This window comes from Coturnix japonica, chromosome 17, assembly GCF_001577835.2.
Source record: "Coturnix japonica isolate 7356 chromosome 17, Coturnix japonica 2.1, whole genome shotgun sequence".
NCBI lineage: Eukaryota > Metazoa > Chordata > Aves > Galliformes > Phasianidae > Coturnix > Coturnix japonica.
Window position 1 is genome coordinate 1,169,692 of NC_029532.1, and position 14,541 is coordinate 1,184,232.

General features: G+C 49.6%; 1 protein-coding gene across 4 annotated transcripts in view; it reads left to right on the forward strand.

The window, feature by feature from the left end:
* Window positions 1-14,541, forward strand: part of EHMT1 (euchromatic histone lysine methyltransferase 1) — a 78,335-nt gene that overhangs the window by 227 nt on the left and 63,567 nt on the right. Inside the window, exon 1 of one of the 4 annotated variants that reach the window (XM_032448020.1) lies at window positions 7,937-8,000. The exons of 2 other annotated variants lie outside the window; for them this stretch is intronic. The gene's annotated coding sequence lies outside the window, so the exon portion shown is untranslated. Of the gene's footprint in view, window positions 1-7,936; window positions 8,001-8,342; window positions 8,461-14,541 lie in introns of those variants that run through there. One more of the 4 variants, XM_015878765.2, reaches the window with a different exon arrangement.

Here is a 14,541-nt window from a genome sequence, read left to right on the forward strand (position 1 = left end):
GCCCCCCCCCCCCCCCCCCCCGTGGTTCAGTACAACTCCGCTGAGGGGGAAGAATGTGGGAGCTGCTGCCATTGTGTGTAGGGGGAGCCCGGGACTCTGTATAAGTAACACCCCTCCGCTGCCCATCGGTGGTATGAGCCATACAGGTTCCGGGGTTCCTCCCAATGGGAGCGGGGGCGGGGGGGAGCGGTGTGTGTGATATCCACATTCCGGGGCTCGACTCGCGGCGGGGCGGTGTGTGGCGTTATGCAGGTTCCCGGGCCATGCAGGGCCAATGCTGGAGGTTGGGCCGTCGCTATGCGCCATGCAGGGTCCGGGGCGGCGGGCGGGCGCCGGGTTGAGTTATTCAGGGTCCCGGGCCGCGGTGGCAGTGGAGGCTTCGGGGCGGCCTTGACCAGGCCCCGGCACCGGGAGGAGCCCGCGGGCCGCAGCCGGGATGGGCGGCCTCGTTGGGACCGGGAACCGCTTTGTGAGCACCGACCGACCCGTTATACGCACCCAGGTTGCCCAGACCAACCTGCAGGCACTGAGCGCTTCCTTCAGGTCCATTACACTGAGCCTGGTTTGTGCTATTATGTATTTAAGTCGTCCTGTGGCTGCAGGGCCAGCATTGAGGTGTCAGGGATCCTCCTACATTGCTATTGCGGGCTCATTGAATTCCATGCTGCTGGTCTGCATCACTTACTCTATGTGAGACATTCAGTGTCAGCCTGGAAACAGATTGGAAACCAGTAGCATGAAGGTACTTGGAACAAAGTGGTTCCAAACTGCATGTCCCTCCTGTTCTCATCTCTAACACCACTTCATTTTATTTTCCTGGAGATGCAGCTTTGATCTTTAAAGCCAACAGACACAACCTGCAATGCAAATGGATCTCCCCGCTGCTCGCCACCTCTTTTAGAGCAGCCCTGCGGTTCCTGCTGCTCCCCACCTTCCAAACTGGGCCTCGTGTGGCTGCACATCAGCTCCTATAAGGGCTGCACCCCGGCTTTGATCCTGCTCTCATCCCACATCCAGCTGGTGCTGCTGGAGGCAGCCAGTGCAATGAGCTCCCCACTGGATTAAGGGGCAGCGTCTGCTCTCGTCAAAGAGCTCCCTATTCACTTCCTATTCACTGGTCCCTGGCTGGAAGGAGGTTGCTGTAATAGGCCACCGAGTGCAGGAGGGATAATAGGAAAAGCCAGGACCTAATGAGCAGTGCCTTTGAGCTGGGAACACGCAGGTGATCTCTTCAGTTTCCCACTTTCTGTTTCACAGGTGTGAGATCCAGGGCTCCTTTCAGGCCTGCCCTGCCCTTCCTCCTCCCTCATTTACTCCAGCTGATAGCACAAGCATGGAGAGGTTCTGCTTTGCTCTCCTAGGGCCGTTGCTTTTAATGCACAGTCATCTTTTCTCCTTTGTGAGCTGCAGTGTTTGATGGCTGTGGGACAGATGCTCTCTCCGGTCCTGTAGTACAGTGAGGTATGTTAATGTTACACTGACACCAGAGCCTGGACACATTTACAACGTGGGTTTTCCGGTTGTGTTGGATTCAAGGTTGCTTTGCAACATTTTAGCAGTGACTTGGTGCCAGGAAAGGAGTTTTCCCCACTGAACACCTGGTAAGGGCAGGAAAGTTTGTAACTTCGTGGATTAGAGGCTCTCAGGGTTACTTTTGCTTATATGTTGCAGCTGCAGCTGCCCCTTCCTTGACAAACAGATGTTAAGTAGTGCTGACCTCTATTTCCCTGCTGCCAATTCTCCCTGCCGTGCTTTGACCATGCTGAGCTTAATGCTGAGCTGATGCTGTTTGGAAACTCACCTTCTGTGAAGACTTTAAATAACACCAGAGCATTTAGGCTGGATGGGGCTCTGAGCACTGACGGAGCTGTGGGTGTCCCTGTTCATTGCAGGGGAGGTGGAATAGGTGACCTCTAAGGGTCTCTTCCAACCCAGTGTGGCTTCCAAAGCTGTAAGGAAGCCTCAGCAGTGCCCTTCAGTTGTTAAGCTGATGTAGCTGAGCCAATGTGACTGAAGGAAGCGTCTGAAGAACAGTTTGTCAAGTCGAGGCAGAATCAAAGGCCTGGTTTATATTTGGAATAAGCTCTTGCAGTTTAATTATGCTGTCTGGAGAGAATGATGTTTCTTTTTCTTTGCTGAAGCGGTGATACAATAAAAGTCCTTGCTGGGGATGGAGCTGTGTCTGTTTGGAGATGATTTTAGGCCAGGGAAACTTGTTTCTTTTTGCTTTCCAAAGCTTGATGGAGCAAGAGACGCTGCCACCTCCTGCTCTGTGCCCTGTGCTGGGCATTACAAGGGCAGCTCCTGCTCCTTTCTGTGCCATCAGGTCCTTGGGGTGGGACTGTCTGGTTTTCCCAAGCTCTGACTGCCTGTCTGGTGTCCTGGGGTGTGTTCAGTGTATGACTGAGGGGTTCAAGGAGCCCCTTTGGGTGCTTTGAGACATGCTTTGCTGGATGTTACCTGCTGGTGGAAGCCAAAGGTGTACAATGCAGGGCTTGTAGAGCTGCCCATGCTGGGGGTCAGGGAGAAATTGTGCCCCCCTGCTCAGCCCAGGGCTGGCACATCCCGCAGTGCTGCATGGGTCAATCTGACAGGGATGGGAGAGTTTGCTGGAGCTCTGCTGGCTTGGCCAGTGCTGTGAAATGCATGTAAACCCAGAATAAACTCTGCTTAGAAAAGCTCTTGGTGCTGGTATCGCTGAGGTGTTTAAAATAGAAAGGCTTTCCTGCTTTAATTAAAAATGTCTAGCAGCAAGGACATGCGGCATATCCTCTTTTAGAGCAGGAAATGTTCTTCTGAGGGGATTCCTGTCTCCCACCTGACCCTCACTGCTGCCTGCCCCCATAGCAGGCTCTTTGCCCTCAGTTTAAGTTTCAGATCATTCAGCTGTGGGGCAGTGGCTGTGCTGGGAGCTGAGCAGGTGCAGGGCTGAGCTGCTTGTGTATATGCAGGATGGCAGGGGGGCAAAAAGGAGCAATGAAACGTTACATCCAGCCTTTTTGGTGCCGTGTCTCCTTCTGAAGGGAGAATTGGGTGGTGGCAGTGGTGAGTTGTGTCCGTTTAGAACAGGGAGACAACAAGTGGGACAGTGGTAGGATGGAAGATGCAGGTTCACTCCTGTGTGTATACAGTGAATTGTCCTGCAGAGCCAGCACTGGGAGCAGGAGGAAATGTGCAGGTGTCACAGCTGGGGGGAAGTAAATAGCAAGATAGTTGGGCTGGCACAGCCGAGCTCAGCTTTTGCAATCTATAGCTGTACGTTAACAGCACGTGGGTTTTAATTATTGCAGCTTTTCTTCAGAGCTGTTTGGTTTGGTCTCATCTCAGACCCATCCTGCAGATTCCCCTCTCAGGTGCAGTTATCTCCTGGGTACCAGCACAGGAAACTGACCCGCTGCTGAGGATAACTGTGTTTGCAGCCACGCTGCTGCAAGGCATGAGCTGGCCAAAGGAAACCAGCCCATGCACACGCTGGCATTTTGCAGACGTGGCCAAGGAGCCCATTACAAGAGGCCCCCTCGCCTACTTGTGTTTATCCATCGGGTGCCCAGAGATACTCCACGTTCTTATTTAAATGACAGAAACTCCACGAGTGGAAGTTGGTGGGGTTGCCAAGAGTCGCTCCTGATTCAACAGCGTCTGCCTTTAAAAAGGAATGTGAATGGTGATGGCTGAGTCAGATATCTGCCTGCCCTGGGACTGCAGCTGCTGACCGCTGCAGGAGCGCAGAGTCCTTTCCTTGCTGGGTGCTCATTAATGTTTTCTTGCTGATTAATTAAGCTTTTTCTTTATTGCTTTGTAAGTGTAGGTGGTGCTTTGCGAGCGCAGGATGTAGCCTGCTCATTTCCCAGCCTTTCTGAAGCATGTACTGTGCACAGTGAGAGGGTGCACAAACTCGCTGTGCTATTGAATCCCAAAATTAGGTAAATCTCTTGGGTTTGTTTTCCTTTTCTCCTCTAGTTTTGCTGATGTGCAGCTTCAGGACTGGTGAACACAGAGCAGAGAGCTGAGCAGCAGCAGTGCAGAAAGGTGGTAAGACTTAAATGCAAGGAGAGTTTGCAGCGTTTGCTCCTCCTTAAGGCAGAAGATAAAAAGAGGGTGTTGCATGAGAAAGGGGCTCTGAAGGTGATCCCCTGTCCCCATGGTGAAGAGAAATGGGAAACTTTCCCTTCTGAAGAGTGTTCTGAAGTATTTGTGATTAAAGCAAATATGACTCTAATTGTGCAGCACCTCCTCGGTGGGTTTCTGACAGCAGCTTTGGGCTTCATCTGGAAGATGTGAGCCACGAACCATGTTTTTACTTCTGAAAACAGAAGTGTTGCTTTGGCAAACTTTCCAGTTTGGTTGTTCACATCTATTTTTATGTGTTCTTTTTTAATGTGGTTTTCAAGGAGCTGCAGTTGCATCCCCAGCAGTTGCAGCTGGGGATGAGGTGCATAGTGCAGGTGAATGGCAGCATGGGGGGGATGCAGATGTTCCTCCCAGCATCTGCCTTCCCAAAAGCAGTTGGGTAAAGTCCTCACATGAATTCAGGTGCTGTTTGGTGAAGCTTGGTTTTGGCTTAAGCTGCCCACAGCTGCTGCGTTATCTGGATGCTGTCACCTTCCTTAACCCAGGGCTGCACTGCAATAGGGAGTGTGTGTGTCTGCTGCCTTCGACATGGGGATGCTGTGCCACATTGCCATGGACGGGTAGGTAGGTGTTGGTGTTGGAAAGTAATAATTAATATGTTGCAGCATGCAGCTTTACAGGGAGAGCTGTTCCTCTCTGGCAGTGATGCTGGCTGCTTGGACACAGGGCTGCATATACCAGCCCATGTGTGTGTGGTAGGAGTGTGAGCTGTGTGTGAGCTGTGCCTCCATACAGGTGCTGTGTGGAAGTTCCTCTGGTTGGCTGTAGGGCTCAGGGGTTGCCCTGCAGTGCGGTCTGTGGGATCCTGTCGGCTGCTTTGGCATTTTATGGCTTTGCTATAAATGGTGATAGCAATGCAGTACTATGAGTTAACACTTTGGGTTTTTTTTTTGAGCACTCTTCCACGCTTTGCCGTGATGCTGCCTGTGAGGCTGATGGTGTAAGAGCCACCTGCAGATGCTCTGTGGGTAAGAAGAGGAGGAGAAATCCCTTTCAGATTTTGGGCTGCTTCCCACAGCTTCCTGTGTCCCAGCCACAGCCAAAGCACAGAACTCAGCACTCTGCATGTTGCTGAAGGCAGAAGCTGTGGCAGGATCCAGCTGGTGAGTAGGGCTGCAGGAATTCCCTGCCTGCTGGTCTTCACCTGGACGTCCAGACCTCCAACAGCTGCTGGACTCAGGTCCCCTTTGGGACCATGGCCTGTGTTTGATGGCAGGCGGAGGGTGAGGAGTGAGTGCCAGCTGTGGGGCTGTTCCTGCTTCCCAGGGCCTCCCCTATTGGTCTGTCAGGCTCTGTGTATCCTGGTTTTGCAATCTGATGGGCAGTTCTTAGTCTGTAAGATTGGGTCGTGAGCACTGCACAAATATATTCAGTCCTGGGACAAACACATCAAGGTGCCTCCATGTTACGGGCCTGCCAGTCCCCTGCACTTAGAGACACCACGTTCCCAAGCCTTGCTATATTCTTCTCTATGTGTTTGTTATTGCTTAGACCTCTGGCAGCTTTCCTGCTCGTGCAGAATGCTTTGCAGGCTCTCAGGGTCTTGGATTTACTGTGCTACGTGGCTCATTGGTACAGACCTCACGTACCTGCTGCCGTGCCAGCAGTTAATACTCGATGTGGAGGATGCACTGTCCTGTAGGGCACCTTCTGCTAGCAACAGAAGCAAATTATATATTAAGAGTAGCTCTGTTTTGCCGGTACCCGCAGGCCTTTTCCATGTCTTTTGTGAGAACTTGTGGATAAGGAGTGAAATTATCAGGGATCTGACGTTCTGCAGTACTAGATGGAGAGTTCCCATTGCACCAGGGTCTGCTGTAAGTCTGGATCACCAAGAAATAGAACCACAGAATGGCTTGGGTTGGAAAGGACCTTACGATCATCTAGTCCCAACCCATAGTTAGGCAGAGGGGAGGGCTGGTCAAAGAAGGGCTCTGCTTCCTCCTTCCCGTGTTCTTCATCTAGCTGAAACCTTCACGCTACTCACAACAGATGAGGAGTGTTGGAGGTGGATGTCGCTGCATCACATCCTATCTGCTGCTTGGCAGATTAGTGACATAGCGGTGTCCTGTGCTGCTGGAATCTCTCTGTCTTGGCTGCTTTTTCAGCCAGGTTGAAGACTGGGTGCATTTTGAAATGATGATATTTTAGAATTGAGAGCAGCTTTGATTTATTGACCTGCAGCCTCTATGAATTGAGCCGTCTGGGCTGGCATCTGGAGATAAGAGGCTGTCGAGTAATTGCTTATTATTGACTGATTGCCAGCTTGGGCTGTTTGCTTGAAGAAGAATCAATAGCAGTCTTCAAAGTCTGATCTCTCAGGGAGGATGACTGGTTTCCAAACGGGGGATGACAGGTCAGGATAACACAGTATCTGATATCCCAACGTCATGTTTGGGTTAATCCTGCAGCAGAGGAGGAAATGCAGAACATGATCTTCCTGCACTGAGGCTCCCACATCTACCTGCCTTAAACTCGGGGTTTCTCTTTGCAGGCATTCTCAGGGACTCCAGACCTTTCTCTATGGAGCAGCTGGAGCTCCACCTGAGCTGAGTGGGAGGAGGAGAGCAGCATCATTCCTTAGGTCCTCAAAGGACAGGGCAGGGAGGGGTGGCTGAGCAGCCCGTGCTGTGACACATCCCAACCAACCCGTTTGGATGCTTTCTAAATACAACGAAGCGTCTGTTTTGATGCACGGTAACAGAGGTTTCCTTTTTGTGGGTGATTCTATTTAGGTGACGAGGGAATAAAACATCCACTGTCACCATACGTTTTATCATCCCTTATGGAGACGGTCGCTATGGTGAGCGTTCATTTTAAAAAGCAGACGTCGTCCTTATTAACACTATCATGACGCGTTCCCTTCTTTGAGGATTCATATGTAGGGCCTGAAACATAAAGAAAGGGACTCATGGCATCGAAGGCACTCAAGGCTTGAAAGAAACACAGGTTCAGATCTTTGCTCAGCAGGAGATGCAGCTGATGTGTGGGAAAGGGAGCAGCAGCCCCAGGAATGTGGGATATGGAAGAAGCTCTTCCTAAAGCATAAATATTTGCCTTTAATTTCAGAGCATTCTTTCCAGCAGGAAGGCTCTGCTTCAAGGTGTGCTCTCTGGGGTGTGGGAGCAATGCCTCCAATAGAGCATTTAATTCCAACCCACAATGGTCTGGGGAAGAATGGGCGAAATTACTTGGACGGCCTTGTTTAGACACTGGATTTGTTGTCTACCAGCAAATCCTCATTTGCATGGGTCCTTAATCTGTGGAGTTAAATGTGTCTCAGGCTCCGTTATCTTCTGTGCTGCCGAGTTGAGAACTAGATTTTTCAAGCTGTTCTTTTTCATCTGATCTCTTCCCCCTCCCCCATGCCCCAAATTATCTTCCCTGTATGGTTTTGTTTTTTTTTTTTTATTCTTTCTAATTTTTAAAGAGCAAAGATGGCCAACAAGTGATGCAAAAGGCAAAGCTCCGGGTGGGAGAAGCCTCTTTGTGCCTCGTCCTTTGGTGGGCGAATTGTCCACCAGCTTGTGGATGAAAGTCAAGCCCTGTGCTTTACAACGTGGCCGGCAGAGCAGCCCCTTCCTGGAAGGGCACCCGGTGCTGAGCGCTGCACTGAGCCCTGCAGGGATTAGCGCTTCGTTTTGGGGCTGTTTAACGTCGCCTGTCGTCCTGAAATGGCATTTCCTCATGTCTGCAGCAGCCCTCATTTCATGAAATGGATGCAACTGCTGCAAAAAGATCTCGCGTGAGCATGCTCACTGGAAGATTAATCCTTTAGAGGGAGTTGGAGAGTTAAGCTACTGTAATTTCTCTGCAGTTGGCTGCAGTAAACAACTGCTCTAAAGACACGAGGAAAAAAATTGACGGAGGTATATGGGATTAATGTCCATGTCTTTTTGTGTTTCTCCTTTAAGGTTGAGGGTTTGGTGAGGATTTTCTCTAGGAGAGCCGGGGAAGAGGGAGCTGCGGAATGATTTTATGGGTGACCTTCATGTCGTGGTTTCTTTTTTCCCTCCAGGCCAAAGCAATCCTCCCGCAGTGCCAGGCCTTTGCCTGGTGCTGTGGTGTGGGGCAGCACCCAGCCTTCCATAGGGGCACTCAGAAGCCAGCAGGACTCGATGCCTCCTGCGCCTGTTGGAGAGAAAATGTGCCAAGGGATTGGCTCTGAGTGCCTACCGAGTCATAGCCTTCTTTCTGTGTGCGCTGCCTGCTCCTCCCCTTGCATGAGGAGCCATGAGCCCGTGTCAGATGGGGAGGAAAAGGACTGTTGAGGCATTATTTTGGCTTTGCTTGAAGGCGGCTCGGTGCTGAGGGCGGCTGGGCAGTGAGGTAAGTGCAGCAAGTACCCTGTGCTGAGAGCCTGGCTGGAGGATGGGGCTCGGTGCCCTGGGTGCTCTGCGTCCATGTTGGCCAAGTTGTTGAAGCACAGTGATGGAGGGCAGCGGTACCCGCATGGCTTGGTGGTTTTGGGGCTGTTTCATGGTGCTGGTGCAGGGAGAGGTAATGCTCCCTACCCATGGCTTGTATCTTCAGCTCTAAGCTGTATGGGGCCCTGGGCAAGCTGCTCTTACTGCTTGGTCAGCAGCTCTGCCTACAGCAGGGGGTTGGATCTGGATGGTTTTTGAGGCCCCTTCGAAGCCAAGGTGTTCTGTGATTCTATGCTGCTCTTAGAAGCTTCTAGCTAACCCTGCTGAGCAATGAGGAAATGGATGTGAGCCAGCAGCCAGGCTTTGGGGTGGGGTTGTATTGGTGGGGTGTCTGGCTGGAAGAAACCCCGTCCCTTTCAGCTCCAGTCGCTCAATGAGCAAATCTCCATCCAGGGCTGTGCATGTAGAATGGTGGCACTCCTTTGAGGAGCAAATAGCAAAGGGTGCAGCTGCTGTGCTGCTGCTTCTGCCACTGAAAACCTGTGTCTTGCATGGCTGGGATGCTTGTGCTGGTGTCACCCAGTGTTAAATTCGCATCCAATGGCAGCAGGAGCGGTGCTGTGTGTTGGAAGGTGTTTCTTTGGAGTGGTGCAAAGAAGGGAAAAGTAATACAATGATTTTGCAAATGTTGGAGGTTCCCAATGGTGGCTGTCAGCTCACAGGTGAGTGCTGAAGCTGCTGTTGGTCTTCAGGAGGGCAATCTTGATAAGGGCTGAGCTGAGCTGAGGATGCTGAGCACTCGGTGAAAACATTGGCAGCCCAATGTTGAGGATTTTAGCTCCATCCCTCCTTTTCTCCTCCCTTCCAGAAGCTGCGGCCAGCACAGACCGTCTGTGCTCTGAGAATGGGTTTGGGGGAACATTGCTGGGTGTGCGCGTAAGGGGAATAATTAACTGCCAAATGCAAATAGATTGTTTCTGGCTGTTTGAAAATCATTGTAATTTTCACTGAGGACAGATTAATTATATCCTCTTTTTGATGGGGGTAAGGAAAATGATAGAGATGCAGCCATATTAATCTATATGGGAGGGACGTTGCTTTCTGAGCGCTCTTTTGGGAGTTGTGAGAACAAAGCTGCCATGGTTCTGTGGGGATCAGGTGGAACTTGGGGTTTTGGGGGGATCCATTGCCTGGAATTGCAGGTTCTGGTTTCTTTGCAAACCCTGCATGTATGGCTGGTTGTGACCCTTTTCCATCAGCATAAATGTGCTCTCTGGAGGAACTGAAAGCTGAATTTGTGAGCGTAGCAGTATTTGAAACAGAAGCAAATGGAACTGAGTTTCACAGGTGGGTCTGAAGATATCTGGTGTGACTGCAGCCATTGCAGGAAGGAGGCAGTTACAGCTGGGGAATGCAGAGCCCTCCCTCGTCAGTGACCACTTCAGAGCCTGCTGCCTTCTCTTCTGTCTTCCTAAATGCTTCAGCCAACCTTGAGTCAGTCACTAATGACTTTAAAACCAGGCATTACGGTATGAGCCTTGTAATTAGCTGCTGTGATGAATCTTCTCTGTTGGGAGGCCCAGCAGCTCCCTGACTTCATGCCTTACCAGGGGCTCACCTTCTAAAGGAGTGGTTTTATCTCATGCCTTCCTGAGCATTTCAACATTCCTTGTTGCAGCAGCATCTCTGTGCCCAAAGCTGCTGGGGCCCTGGAGAGCTGACCCAGCAGGCTGGAAGAGGCTGGGATTAGAGGATTTCCACTCCCCATCCCTGGGGGTTAATAAGGGGGCTTCCAGGCTCAGGGGAAGGAGCAGCATTTCTTAACCTGGCTGTGAAATCAGCTGGGTAACTCAATTCCTGTAGTGGCTGAGGCTTAATGAGCTGGTATGTGTGGAGAGCCTATGTTTGGGCTTCTGAGATCTGGAAAAGCAATCCAATACAGTATGCTTGGGAAAACTGGGTCTGTGGTGAAAAGAAGGGGGATACATCCAGGCTCAGGTGTAAGGGCTGGGATACCCAACCTTACCAGCCCTGTAACCATCCTGAGCCACGACTCTGCTTCTCCTCATTAACCTGTGAGCTCATCATCTCGTTTAATTTTCCAGATCATCAATTTGATTTCTCAGTCCTTTTGCAGTCCTCTGTGTTCCCAGCAATCTGTGCCTCCATCAATTACCTCTTTTTCCTTTCTTGAGGCCGTAGCAACCTTGGACCAAAGTTTCCATGCTATTTTTGTACTTCACTCTGCTTGCTAGAGGAGTCTGTCAGGAACAACAGGGCGCTTCTTACCAAGCTATCCCCAGAATTTCTCATCAATGACGACTTCATCTCACGCTACCACGAACCTGAAGGCTCTGTTGTTCATTCCTACTGTCAGTGCTGAGACCTTTCCCTGGCACTCATTGGTAAGCATCAGCACGCAGCTCTCCTCTGCTTGGGTTGGAAGCCCAGTTTCTCCTACAGTACTTGATACAGATAAATTCATTCATTTCAATGGACTCAACATGCATTCTCTGAGTGTGGATGGAAGGGGACCCTAATATGCTGGTGTTCAGAGCTGTGATGGGTGGGTAGATGGACAGACAGCTGTGAGCTCACAGTCCAAGGTTATTTAGCTCCCAAACTTCTGCTCTTGCCTTTCAAACTCCACCCAAGGAAATCTTTTCTTTGCAAACAAAAACGAAGAAAGACCTCTGTTTTTCATAAGTTGCAATTGTGTTCTTGTCTAAGCTGATTATTTTATTTATTCCAATAATCCTCTTCCAGAATAAAGGAAAATTAATTGTCTTCCTATTTCCGTAACAATTCGCCCTTCAGAGGGTTGCCAGGCAAAATGCTTAAAACCTGAAATGAAAAGATGGTGAATGTTTAAAATCATTGAGCTACTGTAGGAACATGTTTGTATTTTAATAGGGTGGTATTCAAGCAGTCCCAGAGAGTGCTATTTGCTCTGTGTTCTGTAGGATTACCATTTTTTCTTCCTTCTGCATATTAAAATGGGGTCATGCCTGCTGCAGTAGATAGCGCACGTCTTATGTAGGATTGCTCTCTCAAGATGGGCTGCCTGCAATTGAATCCCTGCAGTTATCTGGTGTTAATGGGGAACGTTGTCCTCAGTTTTGGTGTGTTTGTCCATCAGTGCTGGAGGCTGGGGAGGTTGGATACCCCATGGGAGCAGGCTGGCCCTGCAGCAGCTCATTGCTCAGAGCCCACCCAGCTCTGTGCTGTTTGAATCTTGTCTGACTGATGAGCATTACCTGGTGAATCAGTGCTTTATTGTGGTGTGGGTGGAAAAGCTGCCATGGCAGAGGTGATGGCTGATGTGCCTTTTTGTGGTTTCCTCCCAAGAAACCCCCAAAAAACGAGGAATGGATGATTTAAAAGAGGGTACAAAACCAACCAAGAAGAAAAAAATACCAACCCAATGAACGGAAACTCTTTATCACATCCTAAATCTTCTCCCCCCACATCTCAGTGTGCTTTTTAAGGAGTACAGATGCTTGTTGGCATAGAAACTACAGGCTCAGAGTGGAGCGTGCGGATGGAGAAGGGGTTGTTCTGCATGAACATGGGCTGAGCCCTCTGCAGGGGGCCCGAAATCTTTCACGAGGCCAAGAGAATTGTCCAGATGTTGCTGGAATTATAATGGCACTCAATATTTAGGGGTTTCAATTTGCACTTAAATCATAAAGACTCGAGGTGCGGGGAATGCAGATACATCAGCAGTGGGCTTTCTTTTTCTTCTGAAGGAATCTGTAGTCCAAAAATATTGCTGAAATCTGTTTGGCTCTGAGCGGTGCCAAATCCCCATTAAAACATGTGGATATTTCTGTGGTTTAATCTGTTAGAAATGCATTCGGGATCCAGTTATGTTAAATTAAGCAACAATATTGGCCTGGATGCTGCTCGAAATATTAAATGTGGCAGTCGGAACACCAAGCAAAATGTTTGCACATTTTAATCGCTCGATGAGTAATCGAGTTTCTTTGCTTTCCCAGGAATGATGGAGAGCACTTAATGCTGTCCCTGCTCTGCCTGACCTGTGGCTGCGTGGGATGGGGCTGGGGCTGCAGCCCCACTAAGCCTTGCACTGTGTAAGGCAGACAGAGGGTGGGACAGCAGCGTGGGGGCTCAAAAATAGGCTATGAAAGCACATATTTTAGGGTATTTTTTGGGGGAAAAAGGAAGAAAAAGCCCGTTCTTTTATGTGGCATGGTTTATTTCTTTTGAAACCTGAAGCTCCGGTGCAATTTCCTGTATTATTTTAATTTGAAGAATAATAACGGTGTGATGATGAGCGTGGATTATTTCTGATTTATGGTCATAGAAAGTGAAAATACAAGGCGTAATGTAATGGGGGACGTTGCCATAAATGTTCTCTGCAAAGGAGAGGAGGAGGTGGAGATCTGGGCTCAGAAAGGAAAAAAGGAGGAATTTTTTTACTTTAGGAGGAAATTCTTTCCTCAGAGGGTGGTGAGGCCCCAGCGGTGCTGGCTGCCCATCCCTGGAGGTGCCCAAGGCCAGGCTGGATGTGGTGCTGGGCAGCCTGAGCTGGTGCTGGATTTGGTGGTTGGCAAGTAGATAGATGATCTTTGAGGACCCTTCCAACCCAAGCTGTTCTATGGTTCTTTGATACTCTGTCACTCAGACCTGTGTAGAACATCCCATTTGCTGGCAGCCCTTCTTGCATTTAGCTGTGCTGTGTGAACACCCAGTCCTGGCATTCATCTACAGACCAGTCCATGCAAGCTTCACTGCTGCAGGAAAATTTGTGCTTGTTGTGCTATTTATGGACCACGTTCTTCTCCCTTTTGTCTGCGTATCGCAATGGGTGCAGCCTCTTTTTGCATTTTTATAGTTTAAGGTCAAACTTTGCTTTACAGCCTCCTTGGGAACAGGGTGTGTTTAGGTGACATCATAGAGTTATTTGAGTTGGAAGGGGCCTTAAAGGCCATCTGGTCCTACTCCCTGCAGTGCACGGGGACACCCACAGCTCCATCAGGTGCTGGGGCTCTTTGCTCATCTTCCACTCTTCCATGCCTTAATGTAGAGCATCTCCAGAAACACAGCAGTCAATTCTCCCAGCCTCAGTTTTTCTGTGAAATGGAAATGCTGTAAATTTATATTACAAAGAAGCCACGGCTATTTTATTGTTGCAATATATTTAAGCAAATCACAGCGCATCTGTCTGGTTCTATTTTGCACAGTGATGTTTAGATACTTTCTCCTGTATGAATTCTTTCCAGTCAAATGCAGAGCAAGATTGTTTTCCTTTCTCTTCCCCCAGAATTCATGCTGGCCAGAGCAGTGCCCAAAGCTCTAAAGCCATGGTACTAGTTAGGATATACCTCAGCAATTATAGCACCAACCTATACGTGGTATAGAGTGCACGTATTTACTGATTGCTGCTCTCACATGCATCCATTTTACTCCTTATCTGACAGGTACTGAGTAGCGGTAATGCACCACAAGGGCTATGGTAGGTGTGGGTACCAATTCCCTTTGCAAAGCAGGCTGTGGATAACTCAGCTCTGTGTGTTGCCCTCCCTCTTCTGTCTTGCCCACCCAGAGAGGTTGTGTGTCACTGCTGCAGGATTTACAGCCTTCAATGTGAGGACCTTTGATGAGAGCAGGCTGACTGGGAGAATAGTTAGGTGCATGGAAAGGCTGACTCCCCATTTAAGCACTAATGCATTCCCTTAATGAGAAAAAGTTGGGCTTGTAGCTGGCCACAAGATATTACTGCTTTCCTTCTTACTGAGCCTGTGCTTGCTCTCCAGTCTGCGTGGAGCAGGTAAGCAGTGCTGGTGCATCTCTTGGCGCAGCGTGTTAGGAGCAATGCAGGATTTCCCTCTGAGATTGTTCCTCCGCTGGAACTTTGTACTTAGCCCATGGTAAGCACATGAATCTGCTTTTCCTCTTCTTCCCTCCCTCTCCCCAAGGAGACAATATAAATGCCTTGCCTTGAGTGTGCGTCTATTGAGGGGAAGAAGGGATTTTTAAATAGCAGTGAACTGGTTTTCCCTCGGTGCAGCAACCAATT